Raw genomic sequence first — 24,457 nt, 5'->3', positions numbered from 1 at the left:
TGCAGGAGTGTGCAGTGCTGCTGCTACAAGGAGGTCTTTTCCTACAGCATCCTTTTGGGTCACTTGGGTGTAAAATGTGGCTGAATTAGTCTTTTCTTCCCCCCTTACATTTGGGCTGGGTGGGAGGCTGATTTCAAATGGTGTTTGAAAACATGATTTTCCCCGAGCTTTTACATGTAATCTGCCCATATTATTACTAGGTTTTGATTCCTGTTGTGGCTGCAGAAGTCTTCAGGATACCCTTAATATGTATGGTGGGAAATGGGCTGCTTGCAAATAAGTAACAAACTATAATAATTACTTTGCTTTTCCCTTGAAAAGCTAATCTGAAGCTTTGATGACTGCAAAATTCCCATGTCAAGCCACATAGATGTTCAGCTGCATTTGTTGGATCTATTTAGATCCCTCCTTGGTTTCTAAAAGAGGCGATAATGTCTACGAACATCTCTGGCCACTTCCTCCCACACATCGCTTGGTGTGAGCTACTGTCTGCTTGGATATCTATATACAGCACAACTGTAGGTGTGAGTTTTTGTGGTTTGACCAGTTTCCATAAGTTAAAGTTGCTAAGGATGACCACAATGATAATTTAATAGGAAATGCTGAGCTAGTGGTGAATTTTCTAGAAATATCTGCAAAGAAAATACTGAGCATTTGAAAATTCAGGGGGAAAAATACACATTTTGAGGACTTGAAGCCATGAGAAGCAAAAGTTTGTAAACTAGTACTAATCTTGATCAGTGTAGTAGAAATTCATATTTAATAATGATAAAAAAGTTTGTGGTAATATAAAAACTCTTGATGTACAAATCTTGAAGTGATTCCATCCTGTCCACTTTAAGTTCAAGCCTCTGTTTGACTCTTCTTCCTCGTGGACTATCCTGGTGTCATCTCTGGAATACCTCAGGTCGAACTCTGTTTCACAGCATTTCCAAAGATTTTTTCCTCCTCTCATCTGAAAGTACAATTACTAATGCAGTCAGACTGAGTCTAAGGCACACTTTTCAACAGTCATCAGCCATTTTCTGTGTGGTGGAGGGAATGTAAGTGAAATATAATGTGTTGACTTCTCCTGGAGCATGTAAGCCATGCTGGTTATGTGAGTCTTCTCTCCCATCCCTGACTTTTGCAGCTGGTGGTTGGATTATCTTCGCCTTCTCCTAATCCCTTAGAAAAATTTGAGTAGCTTTTCTTTTGACAACCACTGCTGCTGCTGTTTGTCTGGTAGAAAGCCATCTCAATATCCCTATTATTGTTTTCTGAGCTCTGCCACCTGGCTGGAACTGGTGGAAAAGGCATAACTGGGAGGAAGGAGATGCCAGCAAGGGAGCAAAAGGAGGATGCTCATGAGGAAAGCCATGTCATCCTGCACCCTCCTTCATTGCTGTGGCTGAGGTTAAGTGAGTTGCCAGAACAACGTGGGAGAGGGCAGTTGCTCACACAGACATCATTGTGCCAGGGGTTTTCACCCCTTCCTGTGCATTTAACATCTGCTAGAGATGTGAGGATGGAGATCCTGATCTGTGAGCTGGAGCAAAGGAGCCAGGGGGTGGGGATGCTCTGGGGTTGGTTAGGCTGCAGTCAGCCTCAGAGGAAAGCAAACAGTGGGAATAAAGGTCACAGAAGAAAGTGAGGATATCATCCTAAAGAGCCTCTGCTGCACAGGAGTGTCATGTGTAGTGCTGCTGAGCATCTTGAAGAGCAAACCAATAGCATTAGGGTGGAGAAATTCCCACTGCATTCCCCTCCTCTACCCCCCTTACCTCTGCCTAGAGATCAAAAAGGCAGCAGCAGCACATCCTTCTGTCTGCATGAGAACAGAGCCTGTGGAAGGGAGCTTCCACTTGGGAAAGCTGCTCTCTGAAGATGCTTGAAAAATAAACACATCAGCACAGTGTGAGGTGGTTACCTGGGTCTGGAAGAGGAAGAAAGGAGAAACCATGTGTGCTTGGGTTAGGCAAGAGTCTGCCTTGCCCTCCTCTAGAATGGCATAGTCTTTGTTTCCATGTACTTACCAGACCTGGGACAGCATTTCTAGGAAAGACAGTTTGGTAGAGGGAATAGAGTGCTTCGGGGATTACATTTTGTCAGACTGTGCTTTCTGATTTTTGAAGGCTAAAATGCCCAAGCACAAACCATCTTGCAGTTTGCCCTGGGGAGCTGGATGTTGATGGGATGTACCCAGCAGTGTTTTCTCATCTTGGACATGTGATGGAAAAGATTGTGAAAACTCGAGGTTTTTCTGTCCCCAAATTCTTGGCATTAGCCTGACCTCTTTCTGCACCTGACAAAAACTCTCTCAGTGGTTTGGTTTCATTGTGACAAGGTGATGGTTAAGGAGACCAAAGAGGTGAACAGTTCCTGAAAGACACACTGATGCCAGGTGCCTGAAAGGATGTGCACAGGGCTGTTTTTCCTCTGTCTGGGTTTCCCAGGAACCTGTTTTGCTGCATGTCTGGTGTTCCTGACCCACCGCATGAGAAGCCTTGAGTAATCCCACACTGCTCTGAGCATGTTTGAGAAGTTTTGTATGACAAGATCGCTAAGTGTCCTGCCCTTTGCTCTGCCCCCTCTCGTGTTTGTCACATCTAATAATGGACAGAAATATGGTGTGTGCCACTGAACACGGGGAATTTGTTTGTATTCCGTGTTTGCCACAGCCTTTTAATTTGAGGAGGGAGCGTGGGAGCAGGGAATGGCTAAAAATACTTCTCTTTGGTAGCTCTCTGCCACAGGCCAGATCCAGCTCTGAGGGAATGATGTGAACTTGTGCTGAAGCGTTGGGCTTTAGAGTGGCAGTCATGTCTCAAGGGGAGTCTTAAGTGCTTTAAAATGCTATATCTGTTTCAGTGGATGCTGAAGGGTGTCTCTTATCTGGGTAGGGCTGTTGGGCACTTGTAGTTTCCAGTGAGGACGTTGTCACATTTTGATTTGCAGGGGAAGTGCTGTAGAAAGATCACGCAGGCTGTCTGCAGCCCTCAGCCCAGCTGGGATGCTCATGCACTTTCTGTGAGCTTTGCTTGTGCTGCTGCAAGCAAAGTGGGCTTTTGGCCTTATTTCAATGTGAGTACATTTTGGGCTTTTCCTTGGAGAGATCCCATCTAGTTCGGTAACAAGTAGAAGATGTAAAAGTTCAGGAGAATCCTAACTTGTGAAATCCTGATGATTTTTCCATGCTTTCATATTTGACTGGTTGTTGAATGTGTGTATCTGATCCTAATTTCTGTGCACATGCTCTCTGTTCCTAGATGTAGCAGATGTTGTTCCAACAACCACCTCCCATCTTTTTTCCCTCCTTTTTATTCCTTTTTTGCGTGTTCAAAACAGGGTGAGTGAATAAATGCAGCACAGCAGGTCTTTGGGGAATGTGAATATTTGGGGGCTCTTTCCTCAAAACGTGTGAAACAAATAAATTAAAGAGGCCTTTAAACTTGTTCTGAAGTCATAGATGTTGCTAAAAAATATTGCTGGGTTTTTTATGAGGAGGAGGGGAGAAATTAAGACTTACTTGGAAAGGATGGAAAAGATATGGGAGGAGATGATTTGTGTCCAGTTTCCATAAAAGGCATTTTGGCAGGCTGAGATCAAGATTAGGTTGAAAACTTCAATTGTCTTTATTGCCTAGTCCAAGGGAAAATGGGATTGGTATATCTGGGATGTTGGCAGGAGAGGAAGGCATACACAAGAAATTATTCATGTGAGGCCTCTTTTCCCTCTGTAGCCTGTGTAAAAGGGGACAAGGTCTGCTTTCGGATACGTCAGCATCCAGCAGTCAGCAGGGAAGCTTCCATACAGCAAATAAAATCCCTGACATATCAGAAAGGCATCTGCCTCGTTCTGTAGGCTTTGTAAGAAGTGTGAGATCTTAAATGAGACATGGAAATTAGGTAATTGTGCTTCTTGTTCACCAGAGAAAATGGCCTAAGTATTATGGCATGGATACTTTGGTAGGAAGGGAAAGAAAATTAACATTACATCAACATCATTGATGCTGCACTCAGTATTGCTGCAAAGACTTGATGAGCTAATGCATCATCAGAAGAAACTTGGAGAAAGACCTTTTACTTACAATTAACTCTCTGAATCTCTTTGGGGGAAGTAGTTTGGGGAAGTAAAGCCAATAAGTGAAGGTGGCAGTTGGGCAGCCTTTTCCAATGTCCTGGTTTGGTTGCACTGGTAATTGGGTGCAAGAATGGGACAGCCTTTCCCAAACAAGGCAGTTGTTTGAGACCTTTGCACACCTATTTTTTATAATTCACCCTTTTGAAAAGTAGCCTTTTTTTTTTTTTTTTTTTTTTTTTTGAGGAAATATGGGTTTTTGGTTTGCATTTTGAAACTTGTCTTCTCTTCCAAAGGAAAACTTGGCACTGTGAACTTGCTAACTGCAGCAGGCATCCAACACGTGCTTTGGAGAAGGTGATTATTCTCTGTCAGTGGGGCAGGTGTCTTTTCCTGTGAAGATTTTTTCTGCCATTAAGGAGTGATGTCCTAAAGGGGTTTATATTTTTAGCAGCTGTGATTTATGTCCTGCGGGCTCTGTCTTTAAATCATGCCTCAAAGAGGGATAGGTTATTTTACAGAGAAACCCAAAAAGTAATATATGCTTCTGGTGTGACTTTCTTTAAAGCTGTGCATTAATTCCTGAGAACTGAGGTCAGTCTGCCTTTGCTGAGATCTGCACAATGACATTTCCATACTGGGGCTTATTTCATGCTGGTGTGAGAAGTGGGAAGTAATATTTACCATATGAAGATACATAGTACTATTAATAATAATGATAACAACCAGTTAATATTAATGCAGTGCATTTTAAAAGTTATTATTTTTTTCTTTGTCTCAGAATACTTAAGAAGACCTCCAATTTACAGAAAAAGTAATGGGAATGCTAATGAGAATTCAGGTTTTGTAGGAAGCACTATCAGCCTCTGGTACATGAACAAGCCTCTTGTTGCAACTTCGTGGAAAGCTGCTGGCTTTGGAGATCTTGCTTTTGACCTGGAAATGTCCTTGGTCTGCTGGTCTGGAAACACCTCTGCAGGGTGGGGAACCCTCTGAATTTTCCTCTCTCTCCTCAGATTCTGTAGGTGGGAATGCAGATCAAACCGAGAGTGAGAGGAGCTGACCTATCTGTGACTTCACTGTCATATTTCCTCCACTCCCCAGCACTCCGTGCAATGCCACAATTTACACCTCTCCATAGGCTGACCAGGACATAAACTTGTTTCTGTGGTGAGGATTTGTAGGTAAGTGAGAGACACCAAAGCTTAGTGATGTGTGCTTCTCAGTGGTATTATTCTGGTGGCTCTGATTCAGCAAACAGGACTTAGGTCTTTATGGGTTTAAGAAAATGGTGATGTATCTCTGATGTTAAGACACATATGGGGGAATATAAGAAGGCTGTAATTTTTTTCATGTGTAACTATGGAGGCATGCTTTGATATCATGGAATTGTGTTATAAATGAAGTTGTGGGAAACATTTAAAGTCAAGCATCCTTCATCTCATTCATTCAAGCACAGAATATTTATGAGGATACTGTTAATAAAGCATCTTTGCCTCTCTGACAGAAACTGGACTTAGGCAGGGTATTTGACAGTGGGAAGGACTAAGAAAGTGAGAAAAGGATGTTTTCAATGAATTACTTTGAATTTCTCTTGCATGCCCTTTTCTTTTAAGGGTTTTGTGAATTGCTCCAGCAATTTGCTACGTATTAAAGGGAACAATGAACAGGGCCCTCTTCTTACAAAGACAAACAAACAAAGGTTTGAAGATTTTTCAGATTGCTTCAAAAATAGCTTGATGAAGATGGACATTACAGCAAATGAAATATTTAACTAGAGTGACCCTCACTGAAGTGATGTCAAGGGTAGTAAGTAATACAATTGTCACATTGTATGTAATCACTCCTTTGTAAGCTACTGAGGCACAATTATTTTAAGTAAATGGAAATGTCTAAAAGGGACAATGCTGTTTTTCTTCAGCTAAAAATAGTGACATCAAATACTTAATTAATCTTTAAAAGGTTTCAGGCTTTTAACACCAAGACTGGATAATTTCAGTCTTTTGGTTTTATTCTTTCTGGCTAATATCTTTGCTCTGAAGCTTTCTCAGGATACAAGTATTTACCAGTTTCATCTCAAATGATGACGTTATTAGCCACTTAAGTTGATTATCCCCCTGAAAAGATTAAAGAGGTTTCATTTTTTGAATTGCACTCTTGAGATTTGGCTCAAGTGTTTGTGATTTGGAGTAGCTGCAAAATTGTTATAAGAAATATGAGTCAAGAAAAATCTTTTAAAATATCTAGACATCCAGGAAGCAGTTTTAGGTCCTGAGTTTCTCTTGCTGATGCACAGAGCAAATATTGCACTCCTTGTCCTGGAGTGGCAGCATGGTCTTCTGCATGTCCCATGGGTTCTCCTTCCGTCTTCAGGAATATGTCAGGAAAAATGTCAGTCAGGAAAAATGCCAGGCAGGTGTCACATGTGTTCAGCACAGTCAGGGTTTGCTGTGACTCACTGAGGTAATGCCTGTGGTAGAGTTTTCCCCAACAGAGCTCTTCTTCCCTTTGGATGGGATCTGCAGGAGCTGAGCCTAAACCCCTCTTCTCTCAGCAGTCTGGACTTTACTGTTATGTGTGGCATCCCAAATCCTTCATCTTTAACCCTGATGTTCCACTGGATTATTGTATTTCAGCCTTTGAAAGATTTTATTCTTTTCATCAAACATGCACAAAAATATTGTTGAAAGTTCCACTCAGTGTCAAGGCTATTGGTACTTCCAGTTTGCTGCCAGGGATGCAGCACGGAACTGTTTTGGATGGATCAAGGAGGATGCCCAATTATTAGCTAATTTTCTCCTTAGATGTTCAAAGAAGAGTCCTCTTGTAGTATTTCAGAATAATTTAATTTTTTTTCTTTATTATTAATTATTCCAAAGCTCTGTTTCCTTATGAAGCTGTTGCTACCCTTTTGAATCCAGTTGTTTATCAGTAACATGTTCAGCGTGTTCTTGAGGGAGCCAAAGCCTGTGAGTCAGACACTGACTGGTGTTTTGGTGTTGGTCCAGTGCCCAGTGTTAGTGCCTGTGAAATTGCCTGAAAACTTACAGTACATTTGCTGAAAATACCCACACTGGGCTGGAAAGCAATGTTGTCTTACAGGTGGATTTACCAGGGCCTAACTCATCCCACTGCCCTCCTCCCTTGGCAGCAGGAATCAGAACTTTAACCTGTGACTGCAAAAAAAAGAAACATCACTGCCTGAGCTTTGAAAAAATAGGGAAATCTTAGTGACAACCTTCGTAGTATTTGACAGTTCCTTTCCTCCTGGTCAGCAGTGCAGAGGTGCAGTGCCAGCACAGAGCAAGTTCTGTCACCACAGCAGAGTCCCTTGATGTCCTTCTGGGGACTCCATCTGAAGGAGGGACAGGAGCTGCTGCATTTGCTCAAGAAAAGAGATTTCCCTTTAAGAATCAGGGGAATGTGTGGACCAGCAGCTCTCCCTGAACCTTTGCCCTTGCACTGTGGACCTTTTGTGATTCCTGTTTTCAAGTTAGCAGGAAACTTGCATGTCAGCCTGGAGGTCTCTTCCCTGGTGAGTACTGAGCTGGTAGTTCTGAGCTTTCAGTCTCAGAAGCGAAGCTGATGCTGTCTGGCCATACTTGGAGTGTCTGCTCTTCACCTGCACTCCTCACAGCCCCACAGAAGGTCTGTGGCTTTGTGTGACTCTGCCTACAAAGGCTGCTGCCTGACCTTGATGAGCTTAACCAACCCAGATCCTCTGGTATCTTAGTGTGACCCTGATTTAACAGGGCACTTCTAAGCCCTGCCATTCTGATCCTTACCATGTCCTGACTAATCAGATTAACCCAAAATCTCAAGCTTGTTCATTCTCCTCGTAGGTAAAGAATACCATTTTTCCTGAGAGAGATTATTTTCAAATATCCATTAATGAGCACGAGTTGAATAACTAAGAAGCATTTATAGTTTCATCAGACAGAGAGATGAGCTATTAAAGTGGAAATTGTTAGGATCATTTGATTGAAGGGCAGTATATGCTGCTAGGTTCTGAGTTTTCTCCCTAAGGAAGTTAAAAACACATCAGATTTCAGCCTGGATCCTTATTTATCCAGATGGAAGTCTCAGTGTTATGCTACCAAAGGTTTCGCAGGCTCTTCTTACAAGCATATTAAAACCCTACTGTTGCCATATTTCATTTGGCAATAATTATGTTTTTTGCTTCTCTTCTGGATAATATTTAGCTTTATCATCATTATTATTACTTGCTACTGTTCTGCTGGGAGCACTAGTTTGCATTTAATTACAGATCACTTGCAAATAACCTATGTGGCCCTGATTGAGCAAACACTTCTCGCAGGTGTGTAATTTTAAAGCAAGTGAATGAGCCCGTTTAAGTCCATGTAGCTCCTGTGTTATATTTTGTGCCTGGCATGCACTGGTTGCATGAACCCTGGATCTATAAGGTGTCTCCATGTAGGTAGGGATTGTTGCATGTTGTTCTGGCTCTGTGACCTTGTAGGTGTGACACTGAGGCCACAAACTGCCACAGATGTCAAATCTTATCACCTCAAATGGCTCTGAAACTGCACCTGGCAACTCATTAGCATTAGATAGAACTCCAGGACTTTTAGACTTCTCAGAAGGCACAACAGCTATTTGTCAGCTTAGGACAATGTTATACCCTCTATCTTGCATGTTTCCTTGGCTCAATATCAATTTTAGTAAGAATCTCTGTACCTGAAGTGAAACTCGACTAAATGACCTACCAGGCAGCAGGATATGCCAGGCACATTCACAATACTGTATAATTTAATTGGCTAGTTGGAAATGCATAATAAAATGCAGGGTGTTTGAGTTATTACTTAGCTGCCTATGTAATTACTTCTGTTTAATATTTAATTGTGTTGATCTTTCTGTCTTGTCTTTGTTCCACACAGAAAATAGATCCTCCTTTTTGTCTATTGCAGGCACTGGGCTACTGGGTCGAGGGCTTTGCAGCTAATCTTCCTGATTGTTCAAATGTCACCGTAAAATATTTAGCATCTTGATAACTCTAAAGCTATCAAAACAGATTGGATGGTAACAATTAAAATTATGCTAACATCACTAAAACAGATATAACGGAGTGATGCTTGTTAAGCACTTAATGATCCCTTTCTCCAAGGAATTCCATTTCAATTTCTTTATGCTGCCTGATTGCTTTACTGCATCCTGCAGGTTTTGTGCACTGCTGCTCTGTGTAATACATATTCAAACCCTTCTCTGCAGCTCTCATCATGCCAATCAAGGATGCAAATGAAGTCTCTATGACTGTGTGATCAGAATTTCTTGCTTGTTTGCAAGCCTGTAAATAATGGAGTGAATAAGGATCTGATGTGTAACAGTATAAAAGTAATCAGACTTTGTATCTGGCTCCTAGTAAACATCAGTATGGCCCTGATCCAACCACTGCTGTCATCAATGGGAGGCTTTATTGGCTTTAATGGGAGTTGAATTAGGCCTTGTCTGGGGCTTGAAAATTCAGCTGCAGATATTGGGGCAAATCCTTTGCTGGTGTAACCTGGCTTTGTGCTCCTGGAAATCAGAGAGCTGATGTGACTCACGCTGCCTAGTCTGAGCTGCTGTCACGCCACACACACTGCAGCTTTCTGAGTGAGGGCAGCCCTGGCATTGCTTCATTCACCTATTCACTTAGGAGCCCAAACTGCTCTCTAAACAGTGTTTGAAATGTGTAATTTATCTTTGGAAAAATGTTTTACTTGAAAGGTATTCTAATAATCATTATTTTGAACTTTAGTAGTTTGACGTTTTCAATGTTTATAAAGGAACACTATCTTTTCCTTTTTCTTTACTTTGGCTGCAAGGGAGAAATGAGCCTAATTAGCAAAACCAAAAATAAACTAAGTTGATTTGAAAAGCAGTTCCTACAAATTTGCAGATGTTTCCTTGCAAATGCGATATGAAAAATGATAAAGATTTTATGAAGTGTCCTTGCTTTGGAGCCTTGTGGGGTGAATGGGTAGAGAAGACAGCAACTCTGTGTGGATGAAAGGCTTTTAGAATGTAACTTTGTGGATCATCTATACTATGAACTTAGAGCTGTGGTGCCCATCCTGTTTCTTAAGTACTACAATGAGTATAAAAGACTGTAAAATTCCTTGAGCTGATTCTTGTTCTGGCTTCTCTGCTTTGAAAGGATATAGAAAATACATCCTTTGGGAAGCCTCCTGGCCAGCTGAGCTCTCCAGGGATGAGCTTGAAAGCATGCTAGATTGATGTTCTGGAGCAGCTCCAAGAATTGGCCAGTGAGTGATGGCAACTGCAGCTAACCCTGGAATGCAGGGAGGGAAGTGTGTGCCTTGTTCTTCCTCTGGGCTGTGTGTATTTACAGCCCTCTCCTCAACACTGACATGTATGTATTTACATGTATTTACTCCTCAACACTGACAATCGGCACAGCTGCTTTTTCCTTCAACAGGGTGAGTGTGATCCATGCCAGCTGAAAAATCTGGGTCTCCATCTCCTTATGCACACACAGGCAGCACTGGTGGGTTTTTGCTGAGTTCTGTTTTTCCTCACTGAAGTGTTATTCCCAACAAAGGCAGTTATGTGAGCAGCAGATCTGTGCTGTGAGGGGAGAGCTGCTTGGCTGTGCTGGGAAGGACACAGCCCATGTCACCCTCAGCACCCTGGGTGGTGGCACTGCTGTGGCTCTTCTGCTCAGCCCGGCGGTCAGCTGGGCTCAGTGCTGGCCAGGTCAGCATCTGCCCACAGGACACCTGTCCTGGATGCTCTGCATCCTGTGGATGCTGCCAGCTTTTTCATGTTCCTAACAGACCTGTTTGCTTCTTTGGGAGACAGCAGTTGGTGAGGTTTGGGTGCCTTAATATGGGTCATGCTAGCAGTTCTGCTCCAGATTTGTTTAGAAACAATGCTCTGCTGCTCCACTTTCCAACAGAAAGGCTTCTTTGCCTGGCACTTCCAGGCTTATTCTCCTTTTCCTACCTAAGCTGGAAAACAGGAGGTTCTGCTAGGCTTTACAGGGTTTAATTTCTCTTTTGTTTTATAAAATGCTGTCATTGGAGATGAGTTCCATGATAATCCCGTTTTAAAAAATGATGTTTGCCACTTAGCTGTTTTCCATTTGGAGGTGCTTTATTTACAGTAAATTAAAGCAAGAAGGTAAAGTGTTTTTTATTTTCCTGTGTTCCTGTGTTCTGTATTCATTGGCTTTAACATCTGCCCTCCATCCCCTTCCTGTGTTCATTCAACATCAAACCAAGCAGGAATGAGTCAGGGCCCATCTTTCTGCCATGCTATGCTCTTCTTGATCATTTAACTGAAAAGTATTTGTAGGGGGAAACTACCACTGCTTTTTCTTTTTTCTGTGGTGACTTTGGAATTGCACCTTTTCTCTTATGTTTAAGGGTTTCAGTTTATGCTGATATTTAAGAAATAAAGCTGAACTCAGCCAAGACACAGAAGAATTGAAGTGGCTCAGTCATCAGAGGGGAAGAATATAGCCTGACAGGTCTGCAGAGTAAGTAAGGTTGTAGAGAAGTGTCACTTTACTTTATTAAACATCTGTGCTTTCTCACCCACTTGTGTTCTGTTGCTTTTCTGGTGAATAGAAGGATTTCCTCAGTCATGCTGTTTACTTTCTGTTAATTCATATTTGAGCTTACAAATTGTTTGAAAGCAATTTAGCTTTTCATATAGAAATTTCCTACAGCTGAAGGCTTCTCTGTGCTAGGGAAAATGTGAACATAATTTACATTCTGTTGATTACACTGTTGATTTTAAAGTCCTGGGGAGTGGAAGCCTCCAGAACTGCCTGTTGCCAATGTGTGGAGCAGTTCTCCCACCTGTTTACCTTCTCATTTTCCAGGTTATTTTTTTTGCCAGCCAGATATTTTGTCACCTCACATTTATTTCCTGCAGAGTTCATTCCCTTTCCCATCAGCTCCCAGTATCTGTTTGTGTTTCCCCTCCTCGTGGGACTGTGCTCAGTACCTCTCCCTGACCCAGAGTGTTTGGTCTCTCTCTGTCACTGTTCAAAGTTCAGGCCACAAAGACTTTGCCCTTGTCATGTCCATGTGCAATTAGCACAGAGTGCCAGACAGGAGCTGCAATCCCTCTGCTGCTGGGGCACTCAGAGCCTGGCCGTGGGGTTCAGTGGGGTTAGTGTTTGGCCACTCAGAGCCTTTCAGTGCCGCGCAGCTTACCAGTGATTTAGAATATTAGATGGACAAACGCCTCGTGATTAAGTTCTTAGGAGCCTGCAAGGAGCTGTTTCTTTACACAGCCCTTCCTGGTGTGTGGAGATTAACGTCCTGCCAGCCTGGGTGTGTGTACACTGCCAGACCTGACCTCTACAGTAGCTGTAATTAGAAACAATTTTGAGATTTATGTGATGAGTTTTATTTCACAGTGTGTACATACAGTCCAGCCAGAGAAGAAATTTTTTTCCCAAATTGAAGTTGTTCTCTCAAATGGAACTCCATCTCCAGCTGTCTTCAGAATACCCTGCACTGTCTGTGAGAGCTGTAAAATAACTGCAAGCTTATAAATTCACCTTTCTGCAGTTATTAAATGTGCTTTACTCATTTCAGCCTGTTGCTGTGGAGATAGGTACAATATAGGAACCTTGGCACTATGACAGGCAATTAAAATACCAAGATGTTTAGCCATGTATGAGTATTTTCACACAGTGAGACCTCTAAGCTTAGCCTGCTGCTGACATTGTTAGTTATTGAATCAATTGCATGAGATGAGGTTGACAGTTGTAATTATATATTTCTATAGTGATTATGTATGGCCTGTCATAGAGACCAACATGCCTGTAACTTTGGACTCATTTAGTAGTAATTTATTGAGTGAAGTATTGGAGTTGGCACGCCGGTTACAAGGGAAGGAAATGTAAAACAAAACAGAAGTCCATTTTGAAATATAATTGATTCATTAAACCATTTACCAATGCTTCATTTTAGTGCATGGAAATATATCTTTCAATTTGTCCTACCGATCTCTCACTTATTTAAGCATGTTCTTGCACCCTGACTTTAACAAAAGAATAAAACTGCTGTGATGAGTTAATGAGAACCTGAGTCTCAGGTCTTTAGCTGCCATATCCTGGGAGAAGTTACAGATCTTGCTGGAACCATCTGAATATGGGACCATTTAAAAATATTTGGCTGACTTTTAAAAGAGCTCAAAATCTTTCAGAATAACTTCCTCTCTCTGCAAACACATCTGTGCAATTTTCTTCTTTGTAGCAAGTATTCTTCAAAATGTGTTAAGAACAATACAAATGTTTTTGGAATTATTTGAAGTGTACTTGGGCTGTTGCTGGAATTCCTCATTCACTTTTCCAGATAAAAATTTCTCTGTGCAGTGACAGCACTCAAACTTTGCTGTGTTATTTCTCATGTAGTTCTCCCTGGTGTTTTGTGCCACCCTGATGATATGAATGAAAAGTCTCTGTTTCTCAAAATGAGAGGAGACTGAGAGGAGCAGCAGTGACATTTCCTCAGGATAGGATATGAGCAAAGGGAAGAATTTGCTTTTCCCATGTACACTCTCTATTATCATACACTGTTTATTTCTGACTTCAAAGCAATTCCTTGTGTTTTATTCCAGCCTTGACCATGTGGCTCCAACTGCTCCCATAACTCCTGTTGCTGATGTTCTGACGTGATGCAGCCATAAACTGGATCTTTCTTTTCTTTTAATGTACCCTTTTTAATTATCTAAAGACTAAACTTTTGAATACTGTTTCTCATTTGCACGCTGGATTTGAGGGTAGACTTCAAGTTTGCTTATTTAATATTTGCCTTGATTTGATGATTAGTCATTGCTCTTAATTATTTTTTACCATTTCCACATGACTGATCAGGAAATGAATGGCTGTCTCACACTTTCAGCAAGTTAAAAACAGCCTAACTATGGTATTTCCTTATTGACTTTTTACTTGCCCCTGTGCAGAATGTTTTAAGATGTTGTTCCTCTCAAGTCGCCCACCTCACAGCTTGAGTAATGCCACAGCTTTTAAAAATGTTTCCCTTCTGACTTGCCAAGGTGATGAAGACAAGTAAAGTCATCCAGCATAAAAGGTACACAGGAACAAAACATGAATTGAAGGTGTGGGTCAAGTTACAATCCAAACAAGAAGAATATTAGAAGCAGTTTTGGAGACTGAGGAGATCAGTGCTGTGGCACACATCTGCAATGGGAAATAATACCATCCTGGGATCCTGTGTGATGTTTACACACTGATAGCAAATCCTCTTAAAAAAGTAAAAATAAATGGCTTGCTCCCCTTTCTTCTGCTGATGTTTTCCTTTCATCTTTTCATTCCTTTTCAAATTGGTAATCATTGTAAATCGCTCCTCACCACAGAAAGTGCTGTTTTGCAAGAGCAGTGATTTCATTCTTGTAATCTTATTTATTAGTTAAATTCAATAAGTGCCCAACCTATGCTCTAAATGCCTTTTAAAAATACACTAATAAACAGGCCTTGATTGCATTTTGATTGAATTGCAGATAATGATATTTATATCATCAGTGATTTAAGTTAATCAGCCTTCCTACAGAGGTTTCCAGTGCACACACTGAGCTCTGCATTCTCTGTCTTCTTGCAGACATGAGAAGAAGATCAGTGTGATGGTGGCTTTCTCTGTACTCCTGCAGTCTTGGGCTTTTGGGGCTTTAACAGATTCGCTGCAATTATTTGGCATGAGTGCTGTGAAAGAGATTTTTCTGTGCCAGCAGGAAGTGTTGCCGAGTTGGACCAGAAGTTGCTGGGGCTGAGCAAAGAAAAATGGTGTGCAGATCTTTTCACTTCACGTACTTCCTGAGCATGTTTTTAGATGGGAATCCTGGTTTCTTTGAGGTGGCATTTTTGTCTTTAAGGGTTAGGATTTGGGCACTGCAAAGCTGAATTGGAGTCATCACTAGATGCTACGTGGCTGATCTTGCAGCACCTGTATGTGTCCCTCGTTTTTGGTGGGTTTGCAGAGGGATTAGTAAAGAACTGAATGGATTTATGATACTCCTGTCAGGGCTAGGAAAATACCCAGGAAATATCCTGTAAGAGCTTTTGCTTAGCCAGCTGTAGAGTGACACAGTGAGAGGAAAGACTCAGGAATTCCTCTGCATTACACCAGTGAGTTTTAAAAGGCTCCTGGGCCTTCTGTGAGGCACAAGGCAGCATCTTCTGCTTGGTGACACAATAGCCACAGACTTCTCCAGAAGGTGACATCTTTTGACCCATGCTGGAGGTCAAAGTGAATCTAACACAGGCAGACCACATTCCACAGAGGTGATAATCGCTGCTGTTCCCAGCATGGGGTGTGCTAATAGGAAAACAACTGTGGTGTTGTGTGGCTTTCTCAGCCTTACAGCTCCTGAAAGGTTCTATGAGTTCCAAAGGAGAAGAAATAAAGTACTTTGCAAATGTTGCTGCAGGCAGATTTTCTCTTAGTAACCAAACCTAGATGGTTTCTTGCATTTATTTTATTAAGTCAGTGAATTAATGGCATGATGTTGCTTACAAAATCTGTTGCTAGCCAGTTGCTTTAGTCTAGTTGAAAACTTTAAGTAATTTAAAATCAAAGGGAATCTTGTTTTTAGCTGGCAAACAGCAGAAGGATGAACTCTTAACATCACCCTGTTACATCCCGAGCTGAAGTGGAAAGGCAGCTTACACTTGCATGGGTTTATGTCTGAGATGAGAGTGGGCTGGTGCTGAACTGTGTTCCACTGATAATGCCTCTTAATCCATCTTTTGAACTGAGACTTTCCAGATAATGCATCAAACCTGTCACATCCTGCAGGTGACATAACACTGTTCTTGCATTTTGTGCTCTTCAGCAAAGGTGACCCCCAGGTAAGACCCAACTTTCTAGTTTTCAGGCTGAAGTTTTAGCTGCATCTCTGACTTGCTGAGAACTGGAAGTGCTGCCTTCCTTCTTCTGATTTAAGGGCTGCTGACTTCCACTTCAGATGGTTTGAATGAGATAGCAAAAGGCTAATACATCCTCAGGCTGCCTTGCCTTGCTGCCGAGCTCGGGTGTAATTGGACGAGTTTTTCAGTGGTTCAGATGTCAGCTGGGTGTGGGCTGAAGTTCACTGCTACAATTTATTTCAAAGGTTTTCAGAGCTGGGCTTCTGGGCCTTGTTTAGGTATTGAAGTCACTGCAGTGATTTTTTTTCAGTGTATTCACAGCTGACTCAAAGATCTGGGGGGAACTATTGGGAGCTGTGTGACCTCTGAAGCCCTGGTTCTGTGTAACTCATGTGGCAGAGCTGGAAGAATTTGTCCGAAAGGTTGGGAAGAGTATTTCTCAGGGCAAATGCTTGATGCTTCTCTCAGCTTCTTACAAACTGCAAATTAGGAACTCTGAGCACTTTTATTTCTAATGTGGTTTTTTCACTTGACTTGAAAATATTACTGTGGATGTGCTGACTAGCCACTCTACTCTTCTAATTTTTTTTTCCTCTAAAAGAAAAGGGAGCATTTAATATGCTCTCATGTGGCTCTGATTTACACTAGAATTTGCAAATCAAGGATGGTGTGACTCTAATCCACTGCTGTGCTCCCCCTGGGAGCATCTCTTCAGCAGATGTGGCATGGGAAGGTCTGGAGATTCTGTTTGAGGGCAGCAGTGAGTGGCAGCAGAGCTGCTTGTGCTCTGCCACCAGTCCCTTCTTGCTTAGAAATGGTCTTTACAACCATCATAATTGCAAAATTCTATCTTTTAGGAGAGAAACAAATATTCAAAAGACACATAAGGTAGTCCAATATAAAACAAAAACGAAACTTGGTTCTGTTTTATATCAGTCTGTTGAAAATTATACTCACAACTTTTAAATTCTTTTGAAACAGAGAAATCAATGTGCCAGGCTAAGGATAATCCTGGAGGTACACAACTTCTCCTGGTGGTTGCATTCCCCACCTCTCAGCTAAGCCTGGAGTGATTTACCATGACTTCTTCCAGCATAACTTGGACTTTCTCTGATCAGTAAACAAACATTTTGGTTGGGAAAAATATCTAAAACTTCAGAGGTTTCTATCCATGGTATGTAAATAGAAATGAAATATTTTTCACATTATTGCTCTTAACTGCTGTGGTGAGAAGTGCTCCCAGCATCAGAGGGCAGAATCTAACACACAACATGGGTTTTGGTTTTTCTCTCTCTTTTTAAAATTACTTAGATAATTGCAGGGAATGACTGAAGGAATACAGAGTAAAAGAGACAATGTATACATCTTCAAGTTTTAACTTTCCCTGCTTTCGCAGTAATGGTAAGAACATTTGCAAATATTGCACTTGGGAGTTGTTGGAGGAAAAGGCATCTAGCTGTGGTTCAGCTCAGTACCAACATCCACCACGTTACCTGTGACCACAATCACCTTAGGGCTCTGCAATATTCCTGCACTACAAGTCCAGGTTATAGCAAAACACAGATCATTGTGTCAATAAAATGAGAGTCCGACTTGGAGAATTTCATCCAGCTAATCTGTTGATCTTACTCGACTATTTTTGTGACAAAGATTATTTTATATTACCCTCTGTGTTTGAAGAGCCTAAAAGTAGTTTTGTTACTACAAATGTGTAGTGGATGCACACTTTAAAATATGAGTTAACCTGCCTCGTTTTCAGTGTTCTCTACTGAAACAGAAGGAGGAGATCTTTGTGGGTGACTAGAGCTTTTTGAGGCTCTTTATAGCTGCCTGAAAACAGAGTCAAAAATATCCATGTCTTTCAATGTTATATTAATTTTATATTTATTACTTATTTTTATTTATCCTCCATATGTAGCTGACTTTACATATATTCTTATAACGAATCAGCATTTGGGGGCATTTTTTGTTTATTTGCTTTTCTGTTATAAAAATGGTGGTAGTTTTAAATATTTTCTGAGCCAAAAGTCTTATTTAACTTTGTGACCTAGGTGCAATTTAGAGTGAATGATGATATTCTGTGACTGCTTAGATTTTGGCTCACAGTCTTTAGATGCTTTCATTCCCACACCTGCCATCCATTAGGAGACCTCCTTCCGTGATCTTTCATCATTCAGAATATATGATGATTTTCTTAAACACTTGAGCTAATTGGGAATGACTCTTGCTTTAAAATATATGGCAATATTTGTAAATAGCAGATGTCGGTCAGGCTTGAAATAAATACATGCAATTTGGCAGGAATTGTTAAAAATGCAAAGCCACTAAAGGTTGAAATGATGTAAAAAAGGGGCTTGTTGTACGCAGGACAGACCTAGCAGACCCTGTTCCCTGAAAAGCTACTGGTTCAGCCTCAAAGGCTCTTCTTTACAAGACAGATTTACTGATATCAGTCCTCATCCTTCAACCTGCTACCTGCAAAGTGCACTGATATGGTGTTTGATAAAAGAGTATAGTTTTTGTATAATAGAAATCAATTCCTCCCAATGTAAGATCCCAATTACTGTGCATACTGCTCTGCAGAGCAGCTTGAAGAGATGGAAATGGCTTTGTGCCCTTTAAAGTCAAGGGAGAAGTGAGAACACACGAGTCCCACAAATGTTTTTCTCAAATGAAATAGCTGCACATGCCCTCTCCTGGTCTTTCTTCTTGTAAGCCAAAGTTGGTGCTCATTGTTTTTGTGCATTCTTATAACCTGGCTTGAATTTCCATAGTCACAAGAGAGTTCTCTCAGAACCATGAGTAGATGATTGGAAACTCCAAAATTAAAAAAAAAAAGCATAGTTTTGGTTAGAGCAGTGATGTCTCACACAGCATGAACTCACAGAGTGTGTTAAAAAATCCCATGAAGGGGAGAACCATAACATCTGTCCTGCCTAGGCAGAAAATTTTGAGTCAAGCATTGAATTGCATCCTTAAATCTGATGCAGGCTTAGGCCAGAGTTTAAATCTCTAATGGACTATATTGCTTTGTAGCTATGACCTTTTCCAAATGCCACAGGACACTAGGAATGCCACCATTCCCTGCTGGATTTTCCTTGGAAATTTTTATTGTTCACTTTAAGGAATAAAATCTGGGAAATCTTATTTAAAGCTGATGAAGATTCAGGCTAAACTAAAATAGAATTGTGAAGAGGATCATGTAGCTGCTAACAGAATAGAAAGCATATATTTTATTCACTAGGCACTAATGTAACAAATTTTTTGGAAGGTGACTTTGACCCAGTGACTATTATGTCCTCTCTTGTGAAAGAGTATTTATGGACTCTTAAATGCTTATATCATTTGGCTGCTGTCCACATGAACTGGTTCCTCATTCTAAATGGGGTAATAGGAGAGTCTCACTAGGTTTGAAGCTTCAGTAACACACATGAAGCACTACCTGTGAAACCTTCTCAGAGCTGTGACATGATGGCTTTGGGCTTGGTCCTGTGCTAGAAAAACAGCTGCTCTGTGTTTGCTTGGTACTTTTGACAGTGTTTGGGACAGATCTTAGTGCAGGACCTGCTTTGCACTGCTTCATTTTGGTATTCGTGTCCTGAATGCTCAACAGATTTAAAACAATGAGACATCTTCCCATTTTGCTTGGATATTTCTTTTCCAGCAGGATGCTGACCAAGTGCTGTTCGTTCTAAAGCACAGGGAGAGCTGCATGAGATGATAACCACAAAGGCTTGGGGCACCAGGGCATGGCAGAGCTTGGGCTGTCTAGGAATTAACCAGCCTCCTTGAGAGGAGCATGCATCAGTAACTTGTGCTCTGTGTCTAAAGAAAACATGTGCTTCTCTTTCTCTCTCTATCTTGCCCGCCCTCCTTGCACACTGAAAGAAGAAAAAAAGAAAAAAGAAAAAAAAAAGTAATTGTTATTAGTTTGAAACAGCTTTTAAGCCAGAACTTTTAAGAGCTGCAAACAGACTTACTGGCAGGTTTTCAGATCTCTCGTGGCAATCAAAAGCAGCTGATGCATGTTTTGCAATCTATTTGCAGACTGCCAGAACTTATGACTCAATTAATAAAACAAATGTGCCTATCAGCTACAGCATAACCCTTTAGGCCTTAATGAAGTCCTAAATCTTTATCGAATCTGTTTCAAGATTTCAAATGTACACACAGCTAATACTTGCACTTGCATGTGTGATAGTTTATTGCCTTGCCATGCTGCTGGTGTAGAGCTTGCTAAACTTCTGACCCTTGCCTGCACACACCCTTTCCAGATGACTGGCAATTTGGAACACCTCAGCAGACACAAGGTTACATTTCTGTGCCCTGTTACTCGATATAACTTCTGTCTGACTAATTGCCGCTCAGGACAGGGCAAGCTGCTCCCACGGCTTCCCCAGCAGAAATACTGGTGGCACAGGAGGTTTTGGATCTCTCAGGTTTGCCCTGCGTGCAGGACCTGCTTCCTCCTCCTTCAGCAGGATGAGAACAGCATCCCATCCTCTGTCCCATCCCATCCCATCCCATCCCATCCCATCCCATCCCATCCCATCCCATCCCATCCCATCCCATCCCATCCCATCCCCTGTCCCATCAGGCTGGCAGGACACATCTGGCAATCTTTTAGGATCTTGATCCCCAGATTTGCACAGTTTTCTGGAGCAGGGTGACCACAATATTTTAAGTCACTGTCAGAGTATTCCCTGTCAGCTCTGTGATGTTTCTGATTTGAAGCCCAGGCTCCAAACTTTGGCTAGTGGAGAGATGGGCTCTGACCTTGGAACTAGACCAATTGTGTTTCTGTACAGAGACAGCTGTAGGTCTTGAGATGAGCACTGCAGGCATTCAGGAAGGGTTTATTGATGTTTTGAAAGGTACAGAAATGGAGTTTAAAAAGTTAGTGATTGGAACACCTCCAAGGCTTGGAGTCATTGGTGAGTTTGTTTCTTTCTGAACAAAGTGGGTCAAAATGGAAAGTTTCAAAAACATCAATTAAAAAAAAATTATTATTTAAATTTTACTGAAAGAACAGTCTGATTTGGAGATAGGAAGAGAGGTTTGTTTAGGAGGAAAACAAGATGAACTTACTCTTTTACCTTGTGTTCTAGGAAAATGAGAATTACGGTTATCCAGTACATATATGAGATCAAACCAAAATTCAGATCTGACAGGACTTAATGTTTGTACAAACCCCACTCCTCCTCGATCCTCCTCAGTATATTTTGAATGAGAGGACGAAACTCATATGCATTTTAATGAGACTGGAGTGGTTTCCAAGACACCAGATTTCTACGTGTTTTCATAAACAAACCTGACATACCATATAACTTGCTTTGATTTTATATGTATTATTATGATTTAGATTACTTTTTAAAACGAAATAATAATTAAAAACAAACAAACAAAAAAGCTGAGGCAAAGTGAATTGCCGTGCCAGTCCCGAGCAGCCTGTTTGCTCCATGTGTGTCCCCGCGGTTGCTCGCTGGCGACAAGGGACATGAGGGACATCAGTGTGCCCCAAGGATGGGGATGCTGGCAGCCTCGGGCAATGCCGCCCTCTCGTGCTGGCAGCCAGGGCAGCTGCGACAGCAGTGACACCGCCTGCCCATCGCCTCTGCGCCGCTTGCCGCTTGGCTTTTGGTGCTGCTTTGCTTTGCTTTGGGTTTCAAATTAATTTCAAAGGCAGAAGTGGCCAGCGCAGGATGCTCAGTGCTCGCTGCGAGCTGTTCCAGTTCAGCTTCTCCTAGCCGCAGATCATTGCTGCTCAGCTCTGAAATGGGAGCACTAACCATTATCTTTTCTCTTTTAGCTCCTTAGCAGCTTTGACTGTGAGCCCTTTGGATCTCATAAATAGATGTACAATACCGAGCACAGTGCCTGGCAATTCCAGCTGGGGACTCCTAACGGCCTGGTAATTAAAATATAGACATTTGTGGTGCAATGGTTTCATTACATTGTCTTAAGCAGTTAAAACCTTGAGATAGCTTAGAGGGAAGGGCTGAAGTATAAAAGAAAAGAAAATAAAATCACTGCTTATCAGATGCAGCAAGTCCAGTTAGTCCTGCCAGTTGTAACCTTCTAGAGGTGTCTGCCTGGAAACTCCCAGAGCAACTCACTGCTTCATTTTTAAAAGTTGTGGTTTCCAGTGATCCTGAACTCTTCTTGAAAGCAGACTTGCAATAATTTATGTATGTCCATGGGGCTGGTAATTTTAATTTTAAAATGGCATTTTGCAAACTAAATAACTACTTAAAAAAATCCCCCGAACTCTATATTTAAAACAAAACAGAACAAAAAACCCCTCCCCTGAACTCTGTATTAAAAAAAAAAAAGTAAAAAGTCTAGTTTGATCCATAAGCTGACAATAGTAAGGAAATTCAGACATGAGCAGGGAAGTGTTCCATATGTTCTCCAATACCTAAGCACAACTGGGTGCCTCTTTAATGATGAGCTGAATGCTCCCTGTTGTTTCTAGGTATTGCAGAACATATGGCGTGTTTTCCCCCTTAACTGTGAATTTCCTTGCTTTTGTCAGTAGGTGTCTTAACTCTATTGTGTTTTAATATAGTGTTTGTGCCTCTGAGCACAGTCCAAATTTGATCTTAGGCAAATAGGAGGGTGGATACAGCTGTTGATTATCTCATATTCTTCTTGAAACTGTATTTCAGTACATAATCTATATCTATATAAACACACGTTGTAATTGTTAATCAGGACCCTCAGAGTTTAAAAATCATTCCACTGTGCTCCAAACTTAGCATGGATGATAAATGACCGTTTAGTTGCCAATATAGCACAATATTTCAATTTCCTGCCTTCACAGAGGTATTTCAAAGGTTGAATGGAGTTCATACTCACAGTATGTGTTGCCTAGAACTCTATGATCTCTTGCTGGCAAACTTTAACCAAAACCTTTTCAATTAACTAAACGCATTCCTCGTGGAAGTCAGCCAAGCCAAAGCTGGACAAATAAGAGTTTCAGTGATGCTTTGCAATAACCTCCCCCTGCTCCTGGCTCTGGAGAGTGAGAGAGTGAGTTTATTAGTTGGTGTCTAAGTTATGTGATTGATAAAAAGATTAATGTAACATTAAACTAAATTTTGCTCTCTGACATTTATATAATTCCAGTGTAATTTCCTTCAGTTCTGCAGGAATCCTCATTTAAATGGTGTAAACATGGATGAAGTTTAGCCTACAATCAGCAGAGCAGAAATCACACTGACAAAAGCACAGGACACTGAAATATAAGTTTAACCCTACTGGATCAGGCTGAGGTCTGGTTCTGCTCCTATTTGCTAATACATTGGGGATTAGTTTCAGTAGCTGTGCTGTTGACTGCTGGAACTATAGGCAGTAAAGGGGACTGAGGAATACCCATTTTTATCTGAAAAGCATAAACTTTTTGAATAAAAGACATGGCTTCTGTCACTGGAATTCCTCAAGAATAGTCTTGGAGGAGTATTGTGCATAAATACCTCTGTGTGTTCTCCCTGTGTCTGTGCTCCTGTGTGGCACATCTGTTGGGGAAAAGTGACTGTGCTGGAGGGACCTTTTGCTTGGTGCATTTTTGTGCTCAACTTGTGCTGCAGTGACAGCCAGGAATATTTGTAAAAGACAGCTTGTTCTAGCTACACAGAACTCCAAATTTTCTTTGTGTAAGTCCTTATTAAACTCATTTACATTGACATGAAAATGTCAGCCCAAACAGCTCCTTATTCAGACAATACCAGGATCTGAATATTCATCAGTGGAAGAGGACATGGAGGGATATTAAATTGCACCACTGGTGGAAGGCATGCCTTGTCTCCCAAACAAAGTGGTTACCATTTTTTCCCCCTTTTGGTATCATAACCTGGATCTGCCTCATCTTCTGAACTCAGTCAGGTGGTTGATCTCTTTTACCTGCAGCTGGACAGGTAACCTCTAGCTCTCTCTAGAGGGTTACTGGGCAGTCAGGGTTGTTGTCCTCAACACCACCTGGCTCTGTGTCTTTGCACAAGGCACTTTGTCATTATCCATGAATGCCAGTGTGCTTCCTTGTGTCCACATCCATGGACAAGGGCAGAAATGCTTTTCATGGAAAGCCATTTGGACTATGAAACAGCAACTGCTGAAATGGGAGCATTAACCCCCTGCACCCCCTGGTGTCATTATCCCCATCCCAGCTGAGCAGCAATCCCAACAGGCAGTTAGCTCAAAGGGAAAGTTCTCCAGCTGCAGAGCATCCAATTCCAAAACACTGGAGGGGGCTATTTTTCATCTCTTTTCCACTTTCTATATATTCCTGCTTCATTCTCTGTCTGAGTGCCTCTGGGTGCTTCTGGTTTATCCCAGCCAACCACAATGACTCTCCTGCATCCTTACCTTGAGGATGTCACCTGTGCTGGCTGCCAGGAGCCCAAGGGCTGCAGTGTGAGCTGCCATCACCTCCCCAGCCCGCAGGCACTACAGCTAGTGGCCACTGTGTATTCTGCTCCCTTCGTTTTTTTGTTTCTTTGGGGCCATGTGCCTTTTAAAAAGCAGAAATCACCA

The 24,457-nt window shown here is 41.6% G+C and overlaps 1 long non-coding RNA gene across 3 annotated transcripts in view; it reads left to right on the top strand.

The window, feature by feature from the left end:
* The first annotated feature begins 7,193 nt into the window (after window positions 1-7,193).
* Window positions 7,194-24,457, top strand: part of LOC146437614 (uncharacterized) — a 44,516-nt gene continuing 27,252 nt past the window's right edge. Inside the window, exon 1 of one of the 3 annotated variants that reach the window (XR_014852313.1) lies at window positions 7,194-11,560. This is a non-coding gene — a long non-coding RNA (uncharacterized LOC146437614). Of the gene's footprint in view, window positions 11,561-21,733; window positions 21,837-24,457 lie in introns of those variants that run through there. The other 2 variants (XR_014852310.1, XR_014852311.1) reach the window with 2 other exon arrangements.

This window comes from Lichenostomus cassidix, chromosome 4A (genome assembly GCF_008360975.1).
Source record: "Lichenostomus cassidix isolate B80296 chromosome 4A, HeHo_3.0, whole genome shotgun sequence".
In the NCBI taxonomy this organism is placed as follows: Eukaryota; Metazoa; Chordata; class Aves; order Passeriformes; family Meliphagidae; genus Lichenostomus; species Lichenostomus cassidix.
The sequence above is the reverse complement of the archived record's forward strand: the minus strand, read 5'-3'. Positions and strand labels throughout refer to the sequence as shown.